General features: G+C 40.6%; 1 protein-coding gene and 1 long non-coding RNA gene across 10 annotated transcripts in view; both read right to left on the bottom strand.

The window, feature by feature from the left end:
• PITPNM3 (PITPNM family member 3) overlaps positions 1-22283 on the bottom strand; it is a 357499-nt gene that overhangs the window by 194456 nt on the left and 140760 nt on the right. The window lies entirely within an intron of this gene.
• LOC120387217 lies at positions 4639-10895 on the bottom strand. The gene is made up of 3 exons (XR_005590063.1): positions 10771-10895; positions 6025-6054; positions 4639-5009 (listed from the first exon to the last, which is right to left on the bottom strand). It is a non-coding gene; the product is annotated as an uncharacterized LOC120387217 (long non-coding RNA).

Below are 22283 nucleotides of genomic sequence, written 5' to 3'. Positions count from 1 at the left end.
AGTATTGGTTGATCACAGGATGACTATGAGCCGCCAATGTGATATGGCTGTGAAAAAAGCTATGCGGTCTTGGGCTGCATCAGGTGAGGTATTTCCAGTAGAGATAAGGAGGTGTTAGTACCGTTATACAAGGCACAGGTGAGACCTCATCTGGAATACTGTGTGCAGTTCTGGTCTCCCATGTTTAAGGAGGATGAATTCAAACTGGAACAGGTTCAGAGAAGGGCTACTACGATGATCCGAGAATGGAAAACCTGTCATATGAAAGGAGACTCAAAGAGCTTGGTTTGTTTAGCCTAAGCAAAAGAAGACTGAGGGGAGATAGGATTGCTCTGTATAAATATATCAGAGGAATGAATACCAGGGAGGGAGAGGAATTATTTAAGCTTAGTACCAATGTGGACACAAGAACAAATGGATATAAACTGGCTATCAGGAAGTTTAGACTTGAAATTAGATGAAGGTTTCTAACCATCAGAGGAGTGAAGTTCTGGAACAGCCTTCCAAGGGGAGTAGTGGAGTCAAAAGACATATCTGGCTTCAGGACTTAGCTTGAAAAGTTTATGGAGGGGATAGTCTGATGGGATAGCCTAATTTTGGCAATTAATTCATCTTTGACTTTTAGCAGTAAATATGCCCAATGGCTTGTGATGGGATGCTAGAGGGGGTGGGATCTGAGTTACTACAGAGAATTCTTTCCTGGGTGTCTGGCTGGTGAGTCTTGCCCACATGCTCAGGGTTTAACATTCACTCAACATGTTCAAACCTGGGGGTCTTTACCGTGTGTGCAATAAGCACAACTAAACTAGCTTCGCTTGAAACAATATAAATATTTGTGACAAAAAAAATTGACAAAAATTAGTATTTCTAAATTTTGTTACTAAACCTAATCATCGTGGATTTGTGGCTAAAAGAAGGAACTTTGAAACAAAAAGCAAGTTCTTCTGGTACTCCAACTATGGCCGAAATAAACAAGCAAAATAATTGTGACACTTCAAAGGGAGGATGAACAATCGCAGTCCTTTATTGCCGAAAAATCTGTTAGTACTAGTGAGTTATCCAAGGTGAAAGAATTTCCACCGAAGTATATCAAAAAACAAGAAGCAGCAGGTATTAAAAGACCAAAACGAAAGTATGATGAAAGTTATTTGTCTTTCGGTTTTACGTGTATTGGAAATAAAGATGTTCCTGATGCGCAGTGCGTCATGTGCAACAACACATTAGCAAACAGTTCATTGGCTCCTGCTAAACTTCGTAGGCATTTGAAAACCAAGCATGCTGAATGCAAGGACAAAGATATACGTTTATTCAAGAGGCAGCGACTCACTTGGAAATTGTAAACTATCAATGATTAAAATTGCTAAAACAGACAACAAAAGTGCAACAGAGACATCTTATTGAGTAAGTTACCATATAGCGTTTGCTGGAGAAGCTCGCACTATTGGAGAAATGCTTATCAAGCCTTTCACAAAAGATATTGTAACGTGCATGTTGAGTGAGCAGCCTAGTAAAAAATATTGATGCTGTACAGTTGTCAAATAATACTGTCGCATGCCGTATTAAAGATCTTGCCGATGACATAGAAAAAGAGCTAGTTTGCCGACTGAAAATTTGCTGTGAGTATTCATTGCAGCTAGATGAGTCCACTGACGTTTCAGGACTTGCTGTGCTACTAGTATTTGTCTGATATAGATTTAATAATATTATTGAAGAGGACCTGCTCTTATGTGAATCTCTGCAAAGCAACATAACTGGAGAAGAAATATTCAACCGCATCAACAATTTTATCAGAAAGCATGAAATTAGTTGGGGAAAATGTATTGATGTATGTACTGATGGTGCTCGGGCAATGATCAGGAAGATGAAGGGAGCTGTAACACGAATCATAAGTGTGGCACCAGAAAAGCCCTAAGAGCCACTGTGTTCTACAGAGACAAGCACTTGCAGTTAAAAAAAAAATACCAGCATATCTGAAAATTGTGCTCGATGAAGCAGTACAAATTATCAGTTTTTTCAAATCTCGACCACTTCAATCCAGGTTATTTAAAATGTTGTGTGAGGAAATGGGTAGTCAGCACAAAGCACTTCTTTTCCATAGGGAAGTGAGGTGGCTATCCAGAGGAAAAGTGCTTGTGAAGCTTTTTGAGCTTCATAGTGAACTACTGGTATTCTTCACTTCAGATAATTCAGGATGAAAATTTAATGACTATCTGACAAATTCCTTGTGGCTAATGAGACTTGCATATCTTGCAGATATTTTTGCAAAATTAAATGAAATTAATCTGTCAGTGCAAGGAAAGAATGTGACTATTTTTACTACAGTGGTTAAAATTTCATCGTTAAAAAAGAAACTGCAATTCTGGGCATCTTCTATAGAACAGAAGAACTTCGACTGCTTCCCTACAATACATGAATTTCTAACTGAAATAAATTCTACAGTCCATGAAGAAGTTCCCAGAACCATTTTACAGCACTTACGTGACTTGCAGGCCTCTTTATTAGAGTATTTTCCTAGAACTACTGATGATAATGCTTGGGCTCGAAATCCATTTGTAATTACAGCTAAACCAGTCGGCTTTACTGCGCACGATTATGAAAGCCTAATTGACTTAATGTCTGACTCTGATTTGAAAAAAAAAAAAAGTTTAAGGATCTTCCGCTGAATAATTTTTGGAGCAGCCTAATAGAAGAGTACCCTAATGTGGCTAAACGTGCAGTTCGAGTGCTCCTTCCTTTTGCTACAACTTATTTGCGTGAGATGAGATTTTCGTATTATACTGCAACAAAAACCAAGTATATGAAAAGACTTGATGCTGCACCTGACAGGAGGATTCAACTTTCCAGCATTATTCCTAATATTAAGCGAATTTGTGATAGAAAAACACAGAAACACCAATCCCATTAAATCCAAACTTGTATTTCTATTTATAAAAATAGATTTTCCTAGTAAAAATCTAATTTGTTTGGTGTTTGTGTACATATAAAAACAGGGTTTAAATCACTGACTGGGAGAGAAGATAGCCTGAGGCTTTACCTCTGGGCCATTAATACCCTAGGAACTAGCCCTTGATAAAGCTCATTTCCCATTCATTTCAACAGGACTTTTACAGGTGTTTTCTACCTAGGGGCTTAGTGGGTTCCCCTTACTGACCCCTAAGCACGGCAGATTCAATGTCATTTGCAGCAAATTAAGCGTCTTGAGGTTCTCCAGTATTGTACCATCTGCACAGCTCTAATTCTGACAAATAAAAGTAAAAATTAATCCACCCCAAGTTTCAAAAGTCTAAATTGATTTCGGTCTGTTATCCCTGTTGTTTCAATTCCAGATGATTGCACTGGCTCCATACACACTGAAGAACTTAACAGAATTGTGGCCAGGATGAGAGTATGCACCCATGGAGTCCATACTTTGTCCAAGCAAAATCAGATGCTATAAATCCAAATGGACCTCAGAGTAGAGCTGGGAAAGGAATGAGGTTTTCTATTTCATGGGAAATACCATAATTAAAAAAAAAAATTCCACTCCAAAAATGGAATAAAAAAAAACCAATATGTTTTGAAATTCCCCACAAAACAAAAAATTTTAAAAATACTATTTCAGATCAAAACATTTAGTTTCAATTTCAATGGAGTTTTTAAAAATAATAAAATTGATATATACAAAATTTCTAAACAAAAAGTCTTTACACAAAAAAATCAAAACCACCTTATTCTAAAAATGTCAAAATGGAACATTTGAACCCTATCATAGCACTTTTTTCATTCCCCTACCCCCTAGCCTGAATCAAGATTTTTGAAATCTACACACTTCCAAGAAACATTTTGCTCCCAAGAAATTCACATTTTCTGATGGAAAAACATTCCACCAGAAAATTTCCAACCAGCTCTACCCTAGAGATATGTACACAGCTTTCTTACAGAATTATTTACAAAGTAAGTGGAGATTTAATCCAGCATTAGATCTTTGCCTGGGGAACTCAAACAATACTTAATTGAGGTTGTTCAAAAGTATTTGAATGAAAAAAGGTCTTTGTATGTTTAACATTGTCCATAAATACACAAATAGATTAGAATCATTAAAGCAAAGTGAAGCGGCAAGGGAGAACTGTCTGGTGAGAGCAGAAAAAAAACTAGATTTAAGAACATCTGGTTACAGTCATCCCATTCTATCCATTGCATATAACAGTCTCCATCATGCTTTAAGAAAGGTTATGCCCTGGATCAAAGATCATCATGTGGGTCTTTGGGTGGGTTATCAGTTCATAAGAGTAGGCCCCCTGGACTACATCTATCTCTAATTGGCTACCAGTCTATATTAAATGCTTACCTACCTGCTATGTCTCTTTATAGGGATACAGCTACTCCACTGCCATTTTAGAATAAGACCCTAGAAATTTGTGTAGTGTTCTGTTTAGAATGAGAGTGGTCAAAATTATCCCTGGGATGCAAGAAGATCAAGTGGATGGGGAACTGGACTGGAATCGAGGAGATCTAGGTGGTATTCTTAGCTCTGCCATTGAACCGCTGTGTGACTTTGGGCAAGTCACTTCACCTCTGGGCCTGTTTTTCCACCATTTGTCCAATTGTCTGTAAGGTCTGAAGTGCTGGGACTGTCTCATCTCTTAATATGTGTATATACAGAGCCTAGTGTCATGAGGCCCTGATCTTGGTTTGAGCCTCCGGGTGCAACTATTGTACAAATAATTAAGAACATTGTACCTAAAGCTGAAGAATGTTGGCCATCTTTTTTATTTAAATAGAATAGTTAAACCTTCTGTAGAAATGACTGAGTAGAGTAAAGTGAAGAAGCAGTTTTGAAAGCTAGCTGCAAAGGTTTCACACCAACAAACCGTTCTGGTGTATAACCCCCTTTCCAACATTTTAGTCTTTTACAGCCAGTAATTTTATGTTGGTTTCTTTTACACTTTAGCCTGAAATACCAAGATCACATTCCACTCTCTCCGAGCACAGTTTCTCCTCTTCTTGCTTTATGATCAATGTCTTGACAGCTTGGAAAAAAAAAAAAAACAGTTGCTATGCTGACCTTTAAAGTGTTCTTTGCACAGTAAACTCAGACAGAGCACAGGCTTATTCCCTAGTTAAATACAGTTCATGGTCATATTCCCAAAGTCAGTGTCTAATAATAACACACTGCCTATCACAGAAACTACCTCATCCACAAGCTGGAATCATCAGGACCTTTTTAATCCTCTTTTAGATGGAGATTTCATTTTAATAAGAGTGAAAATTCAAACTTTATTCAAAATTTGGAAACATTGCTGAGCACCTCAAGATACCAGTGGCAAGACAGCGGTTTCAAACACACAAGGGAGAAATTTTCAAAGGCACAAAGGGGGCAGGCAGGTGGGGGAAAAAATTAAATGGGAGTTCCGCTCCTAACGTTCATTTATTCCTTCTGTAAATATCCCCCTCAATGAAGGTTGAGATTCCAAAGGACCTAAAGAAGTTAGGCACTGAATTCCCATTAAATTTCAATAGAAGTTCAGTATCTAATGCCTATAGGCTCCTTGGAAAATTCCAGCCCAAAAAAATCTCATTTAATTTTGATTCATAGAAGCAGTTTACTAAATATTAATTAAATTATAATCTCTTACTACAAGCCTATTATTAGAGGATTAACAACTATGTGACAGATGTCATCAATTATCTATATACCACAACAGATTATGAAAAAGCACTTGCTATTAGAGCCATCTCTTTCAGTAGACGTACCTAAACCAGACTAATCCTGATATTCAACAATGGATTATTAAAAAGTAGCTATTGAATAAATGCTATGTAAAAGCAATACACTTGATACATAGTCATCAGCATGCAATAGTTGGGAGTATTATAGCATTTCCCCCAATTATATTTAATATATAGTTATGCAAAACACACACACATCTCCCGACTATATAAAATTACTCATGTTAATTCAGTCCTTATGAAAGATGCTGGATTTGATAACTTTGGAAAATAAGGGCCTTTACACAGACATAGAACAGACACTTTGATACTCACTTTAATTTCAGTGGGGGGTCAGGATTTCACCTAAATGTTATAGAAGAAACATACAACTCAAAGTAATTTAGCAACTTCAATTTAAAAAGAAGTTAGCATTTACTGCAAGTTTATAGAAACCTTCTCAGTTAGATCAATAAATAGAATCTTATCTTATAAAAGGAGCAAGTATTGATGCTCCACACTGAAAACTTACATGAGTATAGCTATATCTCGAGTGTGAAAGATCCACACCTCTGAGAGACGTAGCTATGTGACTTCACCCCCAGTGTAGACAGTGCCAAGTCAATGGAAGAATTCTTGTGATGAGAAAACCCCTCCCATTGCTGCAGTATCTACACCAGTGGTTCCCAAACTGAGGTTCGTGAAATGTTATAGGGGGTTCTCAGGAAAAAATTCCCTAATGGCAGACAGAGCTGTCCCTAGGGACCCTGGGCAGCCCGGGGCCAGCAGCCTGGAGCCCCTGGACTTCCAAGAGCTAAGCAGATCAAAGCAACCGTATCTATCACACTGAGGAGATTTAAACTTCAAGACTCCTTATAAGAAATGGAAAGGGAGGTGGATATTTTTTGCTGTTTTTAAAATTAAATAGGCAGCTAGTATTGATTTTAAAATTATGAAGAACAAGTTTAAGCTTTGTTGTAACGTGCGTTGTTTGCCTGGACTGCTCAAGACTTGAATGTTTGTGTAGGAGGAACTCTTTGAGTTGGCTTCTTAAATACTTTCCTGCTGTTTCACATGATCCTCTTTGATAAAACATAGGATCCTTGTCTTATAACAGGCTTATTCAAAGTGAGACAAGCTACGGAAGTGAGATCTTGGAAGAGTGTTGCCATTTTTGTAATGTAATAAAAATACTGTAATGATAAATAAATAAATAATAATAAAAATAGTGTGTAATAAGCATGTCATAAAAACAAATTTTATATTTCCAAGACTGCTGCTTTTATAATTTATACTCAGATAAACAAGAAAATCGCTGGAAATATTCATTTTTAGGAGGGTGTTTGCAAGACATGAAAGGGGTTCACAGGTTGTTAAAGTTTGGGAACCACTGATCTACACTGAAGTGCTTACAGAAGCACAGCGTTAGCATTTTAGGCGTAGGCATACCCTTGCTAACACAGGGCCTGAGATCTAAAGGTTTTTGAGGTCTTCCCATTGACTTCAGTGGGCTCATGGACAACAGTTGCTCTATTACTATAGCCATGTGTGTCAAGAAAGAAAATCACTAGACAGATGAGACAAAACTGGGTCGATACTACCGACAGAGAATAAAGAGAAAAGCAATAAATGCTAGAAAAAAGCATGCGTCAGTAGCAATCCTGGCCAGATTCTGTATTTAGGGTTCTACAAACAGAACAAGAAGGAGATGGCAATGTTTATCACCCACTTTTATAGAGTGATATGAGTCTATTCCATATATAAACATCTGTCTTCTTAGTCTTTGATTTACACTATTCCTGCATCAGTTACTCAACCCAACTGTGATTTTATCACAATGATTTATTTATTTATTTTAATTCTCCCGTATTATTCCAATCACTCAAAACACCCGCCCCATCCACAAATCAAAATCCCAAACACTGAAATATAGACTATAATCAGGGTGGTCCTTTGCATGAAAGCAACAGATACTGCCAGAAGGCCAAATATACATCGCCCTCTACACTATTTTCCCTATTGATTATGCAGAACAGTACAGACTTCTGAAGTAACCGAACAATAAGCTATTGTTTTCTCTAAAGGGTTGTATAAATACACAACACGAACACCACCACTATCACCACCACCTAGAACATTCAGAGTTCCATAGAAATCTGTAGCAAATTTGGAAATAGCACCCAGACATCCTAGGCCTGGTCTACACTGGGGGGAAATCGATCTAAGTTACGCAACTCCAGCTACGTGAATAACATAGCTGAAGCTGACGTACTTAGATCTACTTACCACAGTAAGTCGACTGCTTATGCTCCCCCATTGAGTCTGCCTACACTTCTCGCTCCAGTAGAGTACCGGAGTCGACAGGAGAGCACTCGGCGGATAATTTATCGCGTCTTCACTAGATGCGATAAATCAACCCCCGCTGGATCGATCGCTCCGGAGGTAAGTGTAGACAGGCCCCATGTCTTGTAATTTAGCCACACAACCACCCATGCCTCTCCCTCAGCGAGTTCCTGTCACTGTGATCTTTGCATTACCTCTCTCAGAAAGCTTTTGTCTCCAGGTCTAAGAGTTCCTGGCCATGCATGAAACATCCAAAACGAGCGGCACAATAGCACAAGAGCAAGCTATGAGTACAGTTGATAAGGACCAATGATTGCAGAGAGGTTTACACAACAGATGCCTCAGATTGCCACCAGGCATTGAAAAAAAATAAGCCAACACACAAATGCCACACAACTGGTGGCTTTGGAAATAATCATGCCACAAACAGCTGAGTCAATGGGGAACAAACGTCTGCAGCAGATGAACTTCCACATGAACATACTGTTTAAAAGGAGATTTCCTTAAATAAGAATGAGGGATTGGGAAGGATGGCCTTGTGATTAAGGCACCAGCCTAGGACTCCTGAGATAAGGGCTTATCATCTGACACATTTGAATTCTAGTACAGTACATATATGGTCGTAACCAATCCAACATTTGGCCATGCCAGAAGACGAGACAGGTCTTTAGAGATTCTTGGTGAAATTGTTGGCCTCCTGAAGTCAGTGGCAGAACTCCCATTGACTTCAATGTGCCCAGCACTTCCACACTATGGAATGTAGAGGGTGAACCACAAAGAGTTTGACAGAGACGACACGAAGAAAAGACAAATGCTGCTTCAAGGGTTTGACTGAAACAAGGGAAACATTACTTGATGCTTGCGTAGGGAGGTGAGCTGGCCTTGTTGGACCCTGGGACAAGTTCAAAAATCAGTAGTGAGATTTTTGATAACTCTTCTTTTTGGATGCCCATCTAGAAACACACTTTCAATGAGCTTTGTTTTCAGAAGGCGGGTGCTCCGCACTTCCTGAAAACCAGCCATCTTTAAAAGGTGCCTCCAATTGGGCACCCATAAAGTTAGGCACTTGAAAAAATCTCTAGCAACTTTCCAAAATGTAGAAGTCTTTCCATTTGCTTGATTGGATAGCTTCACCCCCTCCACCCCCACCCAATAGTCTAGGGTCGCTCCAGTCAGTCCTCAGTTTCTTTTAAGCAATTGTAAGCTCTTCAGGGCAGGGAATGCATCTACTCTTTAGGTGTGTGTTGCATTGTGTAGACTGATGGTGCTATATAAATTATCAATACAGTAACATCATCTGCACTAAATTGAACGGAATGTGTGTTGTATCATCTAAGAACAGATAAAGTGACTATTGTCTGTGTAACCTCACTGTGCTGCTCACTGATGAACTGTAAAAATATTTTTAATTTCAAGTCTTTTAGCATCAAAATATTGAAACTGTTATTGTCACAGTGTATTTTAGTTGCTATGGAGCAACTCAACTCCAGTGTTAAAGCCACGTTTGATGAAAGATGCTGTACTGGCTTTCATTTATATAGCTAACTATGGGAGACCAGAAATAGCTGCTATTCATTTTTAAGCAACAGCTCAAAAGATTTATGAACAGGAAGCACTTGAACATCTTGAATGCATTTTGCACAGAAATATCCAGAAAGTATAATCAAGACACATCTCCTGCAATAGAAAAATCCATTAAGCGAAGAGGAGGAGAGGGAAATATGAGAGAGAGAGAAACATGGCAGAGATTCTTCTCCATGGATTTATTACATCCCAACACAATTAAAATTAAGGAATAAAAACAATGCCAGAGCCATAGTGGCAGTTTTAGACTGCACCTGATAAACACAAATCCTCATGTGGCATGAGTTGTCTGTAATTGTGCGATAAACATACATTGGGAGTTTTAGCAATTTCTTCTTTCTTAATACTCAAGAACTAACATGTAAAATTAAACAAAATGTTGTATTTATAGAAATGGGTTCCAATAATACAAAGAAACTCATTATCTGAAAAAAACAATCCTCCTCCAGGATGGCAAAGATTTATCCCTTGGTATTAAGAGGCTCATGCATCATCACTGCAACAGACTTTTCCTGAAATGTTGATAGGTTAACTAAAGCAAATGCCATTTAGATACATGGCAGGATCCATACTGGGGCTAGTATCAGTTTGCCCCTTCCACCTCCACCTTAAAAACACAAACACGCAGTTACCTAAAAATTAGAGAAAAGGCAGTAAGGTGATTCTGTCCCCGCCAGCCAACAAGCAAAACATAAATGGTATCCTGGACCTGGATTTCAGTTGGTGCCTTTAAGCACAATGATAATACAGAGAAGAATCATCCTTCTCCTAAAACCACTTTCTGGAACACTAACTGAGGTTCACGAAAATGTGAAAATTGTCAACCGGAAATGTTAATGAAATGAGCAGTTCCCCCAAGGAGAAGAGCGTCTGGGGCAAATGTCACACCACTTCAACATAATAGGCTGAGATTCTTATGTGTGACAAGTGTCACACGTGCTGTCTCTTTAAGGCTTGCCAGGAGACTGTGACATTATCTGATTAAATATGACCATGTAGATCATTGTTGCTACCACTGTTCTATAATTGCAACATCTTGTACAAATTATGTCAAGTAAGGTGTCTATGGAAAGGTTATGATTTGCCAAATATGATTATGCTATTTGTATGCACGTATCATTTTTGTATTTGAAGTTATGAAAATTAGCCCTATACCTGTATTTCAAATACGTTTTCTCCTGTGGTAATGCCCAGAAGGTATTTTGCCCGCATATCTTGAAGGGACTATTCAAGTTTAAGTGGCTCATCAAAAGAACACAGCTCACAATGGAAGGCGCCCATCTACACTGAATGAACTTTCCTGTGAACATTCCAGCTGAAGTGGAGGTAATGGCCTCTCCTGTGACTTCATAATTGGACATGCGACTTGCCTGTGTGACTCCAAACACCATCTTGCTACCTGTAATTTTTCACTAGCTGTGCTGAGGACTTTGTTTGAAACAACGGATTTCCCCTCCACATGGCAGAAGCTATAAAAGGCTCTGGAAACATCTGCCTTTTGCCTCTTTCCTGCTCAAACCTCTGGACTATGATGAACTTGTACTAATGGGAGCATTCTAACCAAAGGACTGAGGACCTTCCAATGATTTAGAAGCAACCAGAGACTTAACAAGCCAGCAGTTTATTCCATCAATGCTACAAGCCTGAACCAAGGGCTTTGCAAAGGTTGTATGTATTTGATTCCTTTAACCAATTTTAACGCTCACCTTTCTTTCTTTTTATAAATAAACCTTTAGATTTTAGATACTAAAGGATTGGCAACTGCATGATTATTGGGTACGATCTGAGTCGTGTATTGACCTGAGCATGCGGCTGGTCCTTTGGGATCAGAAGAACCTTTTATTTGATTAAATTGGTTTTAAAAGAACCACTCATCTTTAAATCTAGTGTTTTGAGTGGTAATACAAGGACTGGAATACCTAAGGAAACTGCTTTCTGACTTCTTGTTAGCCAGTGTAGTGAAACAGAAGTTTAGTTTTGTTGCTGGTTTGGTAGATCTTATGGGAGAACAACAACCAGTTTCGGGGGGCAAGGGTCTGCCCTGTTTCTCAGGGGGTTGTCCTGAATTTGGTATTTTCAGTTGTGACCCATGGAGGCACTGTGATAGAGACATTTTGAAGAAGTAGTTGCCATGAGTAAATCAGCTCTAAGGGGAAGAGGGCATGGGCAGTGGGTATCAAAGGTCAGGAGAGGCCTAACCCAGGCATGGCCCCACCCATGTTCTGCCCTGAGGCCCCACCCTTGCTCCCTCTCTTCCCCGAAGCCAGCGGGGGCTCAGCTCCAGCTGGCAGCCTGGAGCTTGGCCACCAGCAGCCAGGAGTGGCTCGGGCTGGCTGGTGGCCTGAGGGGAAGGGACTCTTAGCTCCAGCCATGGCGGGGAGGTAAGGGGGACCCTCAGGCAGAAGGGACAGAGATGGGAGGATAGCCTCCCCAAGGCCAGGGAGAGGGTCACCCACCGCTAATGGAAGAGGGATTCACATCTAGGATCTGTTGAGAGCATTTGAAGGAAGCAGGGGAGTTGGAACAATTTTTATAGTGGGGGTGCTAAAAGTGGAAAGCATATATTTGGTTAGTACTACTTCAAGCCAGGGGGTGCTGCTGCACACCCAGCATCCGAGCAGGAACTATAAAGGATGGCAGTGGCAAAAGGTGACTCAGATAACATAGCAAGTCCAGCAGCAAGATCAGAAGAGGGTCTGGAGCAGAGAGAGGAAAGCACATAACTACCGGAGAGGATTGAAGAGGAGACAAGTACCTGTCAGCTATGGGGAGGAGACACAGAGAGCTGGGACTTTTGAATTATAACTAAGAGAGAGACAATGACTGCAGCAAAGAACTAACTCCCCAGTCAACTTGGGTCTCTGCCGTGAGATTATGCAGCCCAGGTTCGGAGCCACTGTTGAATCACTTTGAGGCACTGCTGTGAGAGACAAGAGGATGATGCAATGTCAGCCCCAAAGTTATTCTGGGATACAGAAGCATCTCTGCATGGGAGAGAAGTCAATCCTGCCTGTATGAAAATGGGAATCTAAACACGGAGACAGGAAAAGCTCCTTAGAAGATGAGACCAAGGGCCTGGAAAGCAGACAGCTGCCCAGAGACAGAAGCCTGGAAAAGCAAGCAGGCCAGCAACTTTAGAAGTCCTAAGAATTTTTTCTGTTAATATAACATATGTAGACTGGTACACAGGGCCTTGTATATTCACTATGCTGCATAAAGACGACGACATTACTGGATATGGTGTGATGTCTCATATTAATGCAGCTTCTTGTACTGACATAAAAATAGCCCAATTGTTCAAGAATCTAGGCTAAGATTTTCAAAGGAGCTTAACTCCCTTTAGACTGCTTTGGAAATCCTCATCGCAGCCTTTGTAATGGCACAGAAAAATGGTAATTTCCCACCCAATTTATTGTCTCAATATCAATAACATTTTGAAGTACAAGTATCAGAGGGATAGCTGTGTTAGTCTGGATCTGTAAAAGACAGACAGACAGAGTCCTGTGGCACCTTATAGACTAACAGACGTATTGGAGCATGAGCTTTTGTGGGTGAATACATCTGATGAAGTGGGTATTCACCCATGAAAGCTTATGCTCCAATACATCTTATTTTGAAGTACATAATTTTCTCACCTAATGCCCCAAACCAAAGCCCTTTGAAGTCAGTGGGAATCTTTCCATTGACTTAATGACTTTGGCTCAGGCCCCAAATGCACATCACTGTGGAAACGCTATAGACAAAAGGAGCATATATCTTAAGATGTGTAACCAAGGAAACTAAGAAGCCGAGACAGGACCTGGAGCCCAGTTCTACCCTCAGTTACATGCATACAATTCCACTTTTTCTTCAATGGACCCTATGCTTGCACATCAAACAACTAAGTTTGGTTCAGAGTCCATAGCCTCCGGATGGTACTGAAGAGGTAAAAAAGTTCTCGAGCTGCACAGATATCACCATACAGAGCTATCAGGCCACTGATACAGTACTGTACATTAATGGAAAGGAAGCTATTGAAGGGACATACCATAAAGTGTCAAGAAAAATCATTAAGGGCTCTGTGATTACCAAATGGGAGTTACCACTTCCACTCAAAAGCAGCCAATGGAAGACAGTGGGTTTGATTTCTTGACCTCAAACATCTTGTGGAAATAAGAACTGGGCAAGAACTGGATTTTCCATTTTGCGGGGAATGCCACAAGTTTGAAAAAAAAATCCATTCTGAAACCAAACAAAAGCCAATAAATGAACATCTCCCACTAAACACTTAAATTTAGTTTTCGGTGGATTGAAATATTTCACTTGAACAAAATCAAAATGTTTCCTTCCAGTTTTGACTTCGGTATATTGTCTAATAAATTTTTAAAAATTGAAGTTAAGTTGTGTCAAAATGAAAAATTGAAATGTTTTGTTTCAATCTTATTGAAACACTTCTTTTCCCTCAACTTTTCTATCAAAACAAAAGTTTTTTTTGTCAAAATCTACATGTTGCTGCAAAAAATGTTGCTTTTGACAAACTGGCATTTTCTGATGGAAAAAAGTTCAACCGGAAAGTTTCCCCACCAGCTCTACAGGTCATTTTGGAGGATTCCTGTGACTGTTAATGTTGATTTACAGTAAGTCTGGGAACACCATGGAAGTGCCAGAGGACTGGAAGAAAGCTAATGTTGTGCTAATATTTTTTAAAGGGTAAAAATGGGATGACCCAGGTAATTACAGGTCTGTCAGCCTATCAATAATCCAGGGCAAAATAACGGAACACTGATATAGGACCCAATTAGAAAAGAATGAAAGATGACTAATACCTTATGTCATCAACATGGGTTTACAGAAAATAGATCCTGTCAAACTACATGACACCTTGATTAGTGAACCAGAATGATACAGAATCAATATGGCAAACATTAAATATATTAAAAGCTGGGGAACTCCTAGGTCTCAAAATGTAGTTGTAAATGGGGAATCATGATCGAGCAAGTATGTTTCTAGTGTGTCCTACACTGTTTAACATTTCTATCAATGACCTAGAAGAAAACAAAATCATTACGGATAGTTTCCCAGTAACAAAGATTGGAGGAGTGATAAATAATGAAGTGGACAGGACACAGATACAGAGTGATCCCAGCATTGTTTGGTAAACTGGACACAAGCAAATAATATGCATTTCAATATGGTCAAGTCAAGTCAGACTTCTAGGAACAAAGAACACTAAATAGGATGGGGGACTCAATCCTGGGAAGTGGTGACTCTGAGATGGGATTGGGGGCCATGGTGTCTCGGGTGGACATTGCTACAGTACACTGAAAGTCATGGAGAACAGCCATAGCACTGTCCACCTGGAACATTACTGCGCAGCGAGCTGGCACAAATCATACCCTGGTTTACCATCCTCTACATACTGAGATCGTGAGCTGACACATTGTCATTCTCTTATATCTGAGCTTTCCCAGTTAAAAACAAACAAACAAACACGATCCTCACATATTTTTCCAGAGGATTTTCAAACTATGCTTTTTTGTTTTGTTTTCAACAGAGCTTGCTTGGGGAAAACATTTCTATTTTAAAATATGCAGGGACACTGGAGCAAGCTACTGTATTGTCAACAAATTCTACAAGTATTCTAAATATTTCAAGGTACTTGAAAATGAATTTATTCTTTTGGAGATTTGTAACTAATTGCCTGAGGTACAGCTTGAAAACTGAAACAAACTGAATTATACCCTTCCATAAAAGGCTTTTCTTGTTTTTCAAATTACACAGCTTGATTTCCAACTAACCAGGATTATTCTGCAGTAGGGAACAAAGGGGGGGAAAAAAGACCCTAAACAGCCTGTATCAAATAAGATTCTGAAAGTAATTTAATCAGTTTCTATAAAAGTATGATGCTGATATCGCATTACTGGTATATGCTCAGTGGAATAATTAACTCCATATCTATCCCTTTGTTCTGTCATTCTGTGGGTTCTCTTTGAAATTTAACAAAATATTACTTTAAAAGGTTTGCATAAAATCACTTGCTCTGAAGCATCTCCTGTTAAAAATAATCTCAGTGAGATCTATGCTGCTGTCATAATGGTAGTATGGAGTAATGTACTGGGCCTGATCCTGTCAGCTCCCTTCAGATGAACTCACACAGACTTCAATGGGCACTTCATATTCAGAGCTGGCAAGGTCAGAGAACTCCTAGTGTCTAAACAAGTCTAAATGTTAATTCCCAGGTTCATGTTCATAATTCACATGCTCCTTTCTGCATCAAGCTTATTTCTTGTATACAAAGAGCACTAGAAACTTCCATAATTATTTATTCCAGAGGCAACTCCGAGGGTACTGTACTGACCAATTTTCTATCATTCCAATGGTTAGATCCCCTGCTGGAAGGGTCAAATTATGCGTTAGCTATGATTTCATCTGACCGTATTATAAACTATACAAAATGTAGAGTGATAAACATGCCACGCTTTAATCAATATGTTTTAATGGCAATGATCACCAGTCCTCATGGGATTTGTAGAACATTCATTATTATTGCATTCATCATTCCAGGATACCTAATGTTCTGTGTGATTAGTTATCAGCAAAAAAGAAAAATCACAATGACAATCATCATCTAAAGAGGATTTCTAGGATTAAGGCATCCTAGGAAAGCATGTTCATTAAAGAAACATTGTGCATTCTATTCTAGTCTATGTAGGTTCTTATCCCTGCTCATGACTATAGTATCTGCGTGCCTTCCAGTAGCATATTAAGCAATGTGACTACACATCTGTCACATAGTGCTTATTCTCTCATCTTAATTTTTTTGTTCTCAGATCTCCCCTATTTCCGAAGATTACAATAGCATATAGGATAGTTGCTTCCTCTCAGTCCAGCTCCTGTTTCTCTCTATTCCCGTAAGAAAATCATAACCCTAGATGTCTGATAGCCTGATTCGTTATCATACGATCATTTCAGTGGCAAGTTTGCCATCACAGCCTCGATTCAGTAAAGCACTTAAGAATATGCTTAAACCCATTTCTACTTAGGAATATGTGATATCAGTGGGACTTCAGCGCACTCTTTTCCAAGTAGGAATTAGTTTATGCACAGGCTTAAGTGCTTTCCTCTTCCATTTTTGCTGTGTGTTGCTGCTTAGTTTATATAAACCATTTGGTTCTTTTTACAGAACAACATGAGACAGAATGACTTATGGGGCTGCCCAAAGGTAAAAACAGTATTGCATTTATATGCTTCGCTGTTGGCACTGAGCAGCAAGTGCCAGACAGCTCCTGGTTTAGCAGTGTTCAGAAGCTTGAGTTCTCTCCTTGCCATCCAGCCACGGCTCAATGCAGTTTTTCCAAGCCATGATGAGTGAGAAAATTGGTAATGTAGAACCATTCACTTGTGCAGAACTCAAAGCACAGTCGAACACCAAGCCCAAAGTAGTAGAGCACCGTGGAACTTTACGAGAGCTTTAAACAATGGCAAAATTATGAACAGTAAATGGACTTTTATTTGTCTTTCATGATTCCCTTCAGTTGTTGCTACTGATGGGCATTAAATATAATTTATCCACTACACCTTTGCTTTTTGTGTCAGCCCAAACTATAATTATCCTAAGATAACTACTCATCTTTAGGGATAAATCTCAGAGCAAGAGGGAAAGGCAGAAAGAGAACAAGAAGATTCAATATGCAGGTCACACTAACATTTTTTAGCCTCTCTCTGCATCAGTACCTGTAGCTTCCATGATATTTGTCTAGAACTATCTAGTTTGAAGCCACTCTGCCAAGATCGCAGGCTTCTGGAAGAGTTTGCATCTAAAATTCTGTATTGCATTGGGAAGGTCTAAATATAGATTTACTTTGTTAAAAAATATCTGAATTAAAAGAGTGCATGTGTTTGTGGGGGTAGAGGGTGGGGTTTAGTCGGCATTACCTCATTAACTAAGAGAACAGTACAAGAGCCTCGAAATTATCCTTCAAATCTTGGTGTTATTGAGGGGAATGTCCAGAATTTCCCTAAGATAGCCATACAATTTCAATCTGTTGCTTTACATGGAACACCAATGGTACACTGGCTCTGTGCACAGAAGAAAATTTCTCCCTCTGTGATGAAGGCATATAGCCCCAGAAGTTTAGAGGTATTTGGGCACCTACAGATGCAGATAAGTGCCTAATGGGATTTTCAGAAGTGCCTAACCCACACTGCACAAAGGTGCTTTTGAAAATCCCACTGGATGCTTATCTACATTTTTATGTGCCCAAGTACCTTTAAAAATCTGGTTCACAATTACTTTCCACTTATTCTATGAACAGAGCGTGCCAATTCCCGCTTCCCTGACTTCCCCCAAATTGTGGCTTTGCCACAAGCTCTGAGTAAGAGGCAACTTGTAGAGAGGTGCTGGTTCCAGCGGCAAACCAGGAATCAGCATGTATCAGAGCTACGCTCTCGCCTCTGGCTCCTCCTTGCTCCACTGAGGAAGAAGCAATCTGCACCAACACAATATATCTGTGCTAACAAGTGCATTGGGAGAGGTGGAGCCATAGTTCTACCCACCACCTATGCAGGAAAGGGAGTAGCAGCCCCATGAAGGCTGCTCTCCTGCCGCCCCTCTGCACTGCAACTGATGAGGATGACACAGGGGTATAACAGCAACCATCAATCATGGTACTCACCTGTACCACCCTGAGGTCAGTTGCTGATTAGAGCTGTGCAAAAGAAAAAAACCCCACAAGTTCTTTCTGTATACCTGCTGGTAATACACACCAAGGGAATTTACACAGGCAGTAAGGCACCCAATGCCAACTAAAGCCAACAGGAGTTGTGTGACTAACTCCCATTTGTGCCTTTGAAAACCTCCCCCCGACCCTACCCTATCCCACCCTGCGTGCGTGCGCACACACACACTCACTCATTCTGTTTTGGAAAGTTCAGAGCAAAGTGCGATCACTACATTTCATCCTGACCACTTTAGTCTCACCAGTATCTTGTGTTCCTCATCTATATGTCGTATTCATTGTTTGTATCACCTTAGATTGTAAGCTCCTTGGGGCAGGAACCGTCTCTCTCTTCGCTATGGTGTTTGTACAGCACCTAACACAATGGCAGACTGGTGTACAACTGGAGTCCTTCGTTGCTACTGCAGTACAAACAGCAATCACCATTCTTTCTACTCACCAGAATGTGTGTGCAGAAATGAAAGGCAATCACCAGAAGTGAACAGCTGTCATTTAGCTGCAAAATACATTTTTGCTGTTTCGACAACCTTTCCATACACACACACACACACACTTGGTTTAGCGGTGTCACAATAGTGTTTGAAAGGACACTTCATTTATTCATTACTCTGTGGTTCTGTATACTGTATCAAGGCCAGGAGATTGAAAAATATGTTTCTGCTTCCCCTAGCCATGATGAATGAGCTGGAATGCTGCTCCCAGCTAAAAGGGTATGTTCTATACGCGAGCAATTCTAACTACTTCTCTCACCCTCTAGATACTTCAATCTCACTTCAACGTATTCCTTTGTCAACTCTTAAAAAAAAATCTATTAGCAGCTGGTTTTATTGCAAGAAGTGCTAAGGGCAAAGAACACTAATAGTAACTTTTTGAGGATGACTCAAAAGCAGAAATTTGAGTCATTCAAGGCAGTTTTTTTAAAAACTCATTACTATCCTTCTAATCATAAAAAGTTATTGAAGGTCATAGTAGAAATGCTGCCCAACCAAAGGCCTTTAGCTTTTAGGGAATGAAATTGTATGTGTATTCAGATCCAATACCTAGCTCCTGATTCATCAACATCATCACTCGAGGTATTCTCTTTCCAGTGCAGCATCAGAACCTCCTCTGCTATTCAACTTCGGCCCTAGGCTTAACCAAAGGCAATTTTAAACATGCAAGTATAATGAAGCACCTGAGAGGGGGGAAAAAAACAACCTTTCAAGCCAAGTCTCTACTACAAACAGCAGAAACAGCCAATTCAAAGGTTTGAGACAATAAGTGGATCTGCTCTGAAGCTGTGGCCTGGTGTAACAGTGTTCTGCCCCTTTAAGACTGGGGGGCCTGCAACCTCCCAAAACCAGGCCAAAACCAGCCTAGAATAGGGATTCAGACCCAGCCAGGAAGGGGTCCGGTGATTCTTATAAAGGCTTGAAAGAGTTCACTTACAGAAGAGCTGCAGGAAGTTAGATGGGTCCTGTGCCAGGACCTGACAACAGAAAGACACACCAGGAGAAAGACCACTTTGCCCCTGCAGAAGACCCCAAGTCAGGAGGAAAGCCCAGGTTTATATGTGGAACTGTGTTATTGTGTTAGAAGGCCAGTGCTCTAAAGGAAGGGCCTGAACAGACTTTGGGGCTGGGGTTATCTTTCCTGGGCTGGAGGAGACAAGCCAGCAGCCCTCGCAGAGTGTGGCAGTCTGGACCTCTTTCCATCAGCTCTGGCGAGAGTGATTCAAACGGAGATGGTGACAGAGCTGAAATGTTTATTTCAGGTGGGCAGAACATGCATTCTAATCACATCAATCGGAAATAGAAGCTGATCACAAGGACAGAGGTCTTCCCATCACCAAGCCCACGGCAACTGCAGGGAATGGCTATCATGGGATGTGCCCACCCAATCCTAAGAGCTGGATGTTTGTTCTTATTACATTTTCATAGTGTCCGCATGCTTCTCCCTCTGTCCTCACTCTCCAACCCTGTTGCTGCTTAGTTGAAAAAGATCCTTACATATGTTTCTATGAGCCTGTCTTGGCATTTCTGTTTGACAATGAGACCTCCCACTCACATAGCTTCCTCTTCTCCATTTTAGAACTTGGGCGACCTTGGATGAGATGAGCTATCTAAATTCCACCTCTGACTCGTCTATTTATAGGGTGCCCATCCACTGCAGTATCTACAGTGGCATGGCACCATTATAGTTACACAATTCAGTTTGCACCAACTTATCCAAGACCCTCTATCTTTGATCAATGTGGTGGTTCTGCTCTGGGCTTTCCCCAGGATATGCACAGCCTGCATTAGCTTGTAAGCGATCCCAAATTGAACAGTATGTCCTGTGCTGGGCCCAATTAGGGCTTCGTACAATGGTATAAAATGATTTAATCTTTCGTTGATTACAAAACCCTGTTTGATGCCACCTGAATCCACTGACCTGGGCCGCCTTTGTTTCAGTTCAACTATCAGCAATACCTGCCTGTTACAAAAAGGATATTGATTAAGATTTTCATAGCTGCCTTGGGGAGTTTGATGTCCAAGTCCCATTACTATGGGCTATGGGTTACCTATGCAGCCACTAGTCAGTTTGTGCTACGTGTCCCTCTGCATGTCCACTCCACAGAATCATAGACTATCAGGGTTGGAAGGGACCTCAGGAGGTCATCTAGTCAAAGCAGGACCAATACCCAACTAAATAATCCCAGCCAGGGCTTTGTCAAGCCTGACCTTAAAAACCTCTAAGGAAGTAGATTCCACCACCTCCCTAGGTAACCCATTCCAGTGCTTCACCACCCTCCTAGAAGACGAGAGTCTGTTACAGCCCCAGAGGCGGATTCTTTAGCTCAGGCTCTTGAGACTCTTGCTTTTAGCACTAGAGGTCCCTGGTTGAATCCCTGGTGTCAGCCAAGATGGTGGCGGTCATACCTATATATAACACCATACAACTTTAAGGATGTAGTCCAAGTAGGGTGACCAGATAGCAAGTGTGAAAAATCGGGACATCTGATCACCCTAAGTCCAAGCTTTTCAATAGTGCCTAGTGATTTTTTGGATGTCTTTGTATTTGAGTGTCCCACACCCTAACACCCCTTAGAAAGGCCTGATTTTCTGGAAATGCTGGGTCCCCCGCTTCTAAAGATCAGGGACCTCAAGCTGTGCACTCAAAATCTGTCTGTAGCCTTATGACCCCTCTATGCCCAGACTGCCTGGTATAAATTGCACCTGCTATATGATACCAGTGATTTTCGTCTTTGGTATTCTGAATCCATACTTCTCAAAAAAATATATTTCCTTGTCTTGAGCTAGGCTGCATACTGCTTCGATTTTCATGGTAATGTACTACTAATCAAAGTATTGTGCAGAGTCATTAACTTTACAAAAGAGCAGCTAATGGGACCTGTATGCAAGCTGTGGGGGGAAATGAATACATCTGCTCATAGGAGATGTGTATAACAGGAAGAGACATCATTTAGCTAAACGGGTGTCATAAGCAAAATCAAAGAAGATATGCAGGGTTAAGGAACAGGATCTCACACCAGCGATGTCCCCTCCCCTCTTCTCCAAAGGCAGAGGTCTCCACCTGAAAGAGGGAGGTTTTTGTAAGGAAATGAGAGGACTGCAGCACAATTTCTCTATGGGCTCCTCTCTCAGAAGCCTGTCCCACTGGTTGTAAGCTTCTACCATGCTGTGAATCCAGGTCATCTTGCCAAATTCTGTAACTGAGGCAAGTGTCAATCTAGCAATGACTTTCCAGGAATTGTCTTCTAGGCATGTGTGTGTTTAACTATAGATTTGACAGCACTGCAACTGGGAGTGTGATTGCAGAACATGTCGACATACTCCAGCTAGCTCACTATACCGCGCTCGGGTACCAACAGCAGTGAAGCCACAACACCATGGACTTCAGTGCAGGCTAGCTGATCGAATAATTATCTGAGGACCCAGGCAGATTTGTACTGCCCGTCTGGAAGCCTGG

The sequence above is a fragment of the Mauremys reevesii genome, linkage group 20, assembly GCF_016161935.1.
Source record: "Mauremys reevesii isolate NIE-2019 linkage group 20, ASM1616193v1, whole genome shotgun sequence".
In the NCBI taxonomy this organism is placed as follows: Eukaryota; Metazoa; Chordata; order Testudines; family Geoemydidae; genus Mauremys; species Mauremys reevesii.
Note: the sequence above shows the minus strand (reverse complement) of the source record. Positions and strands in the feature narration are given on the sequence as shown.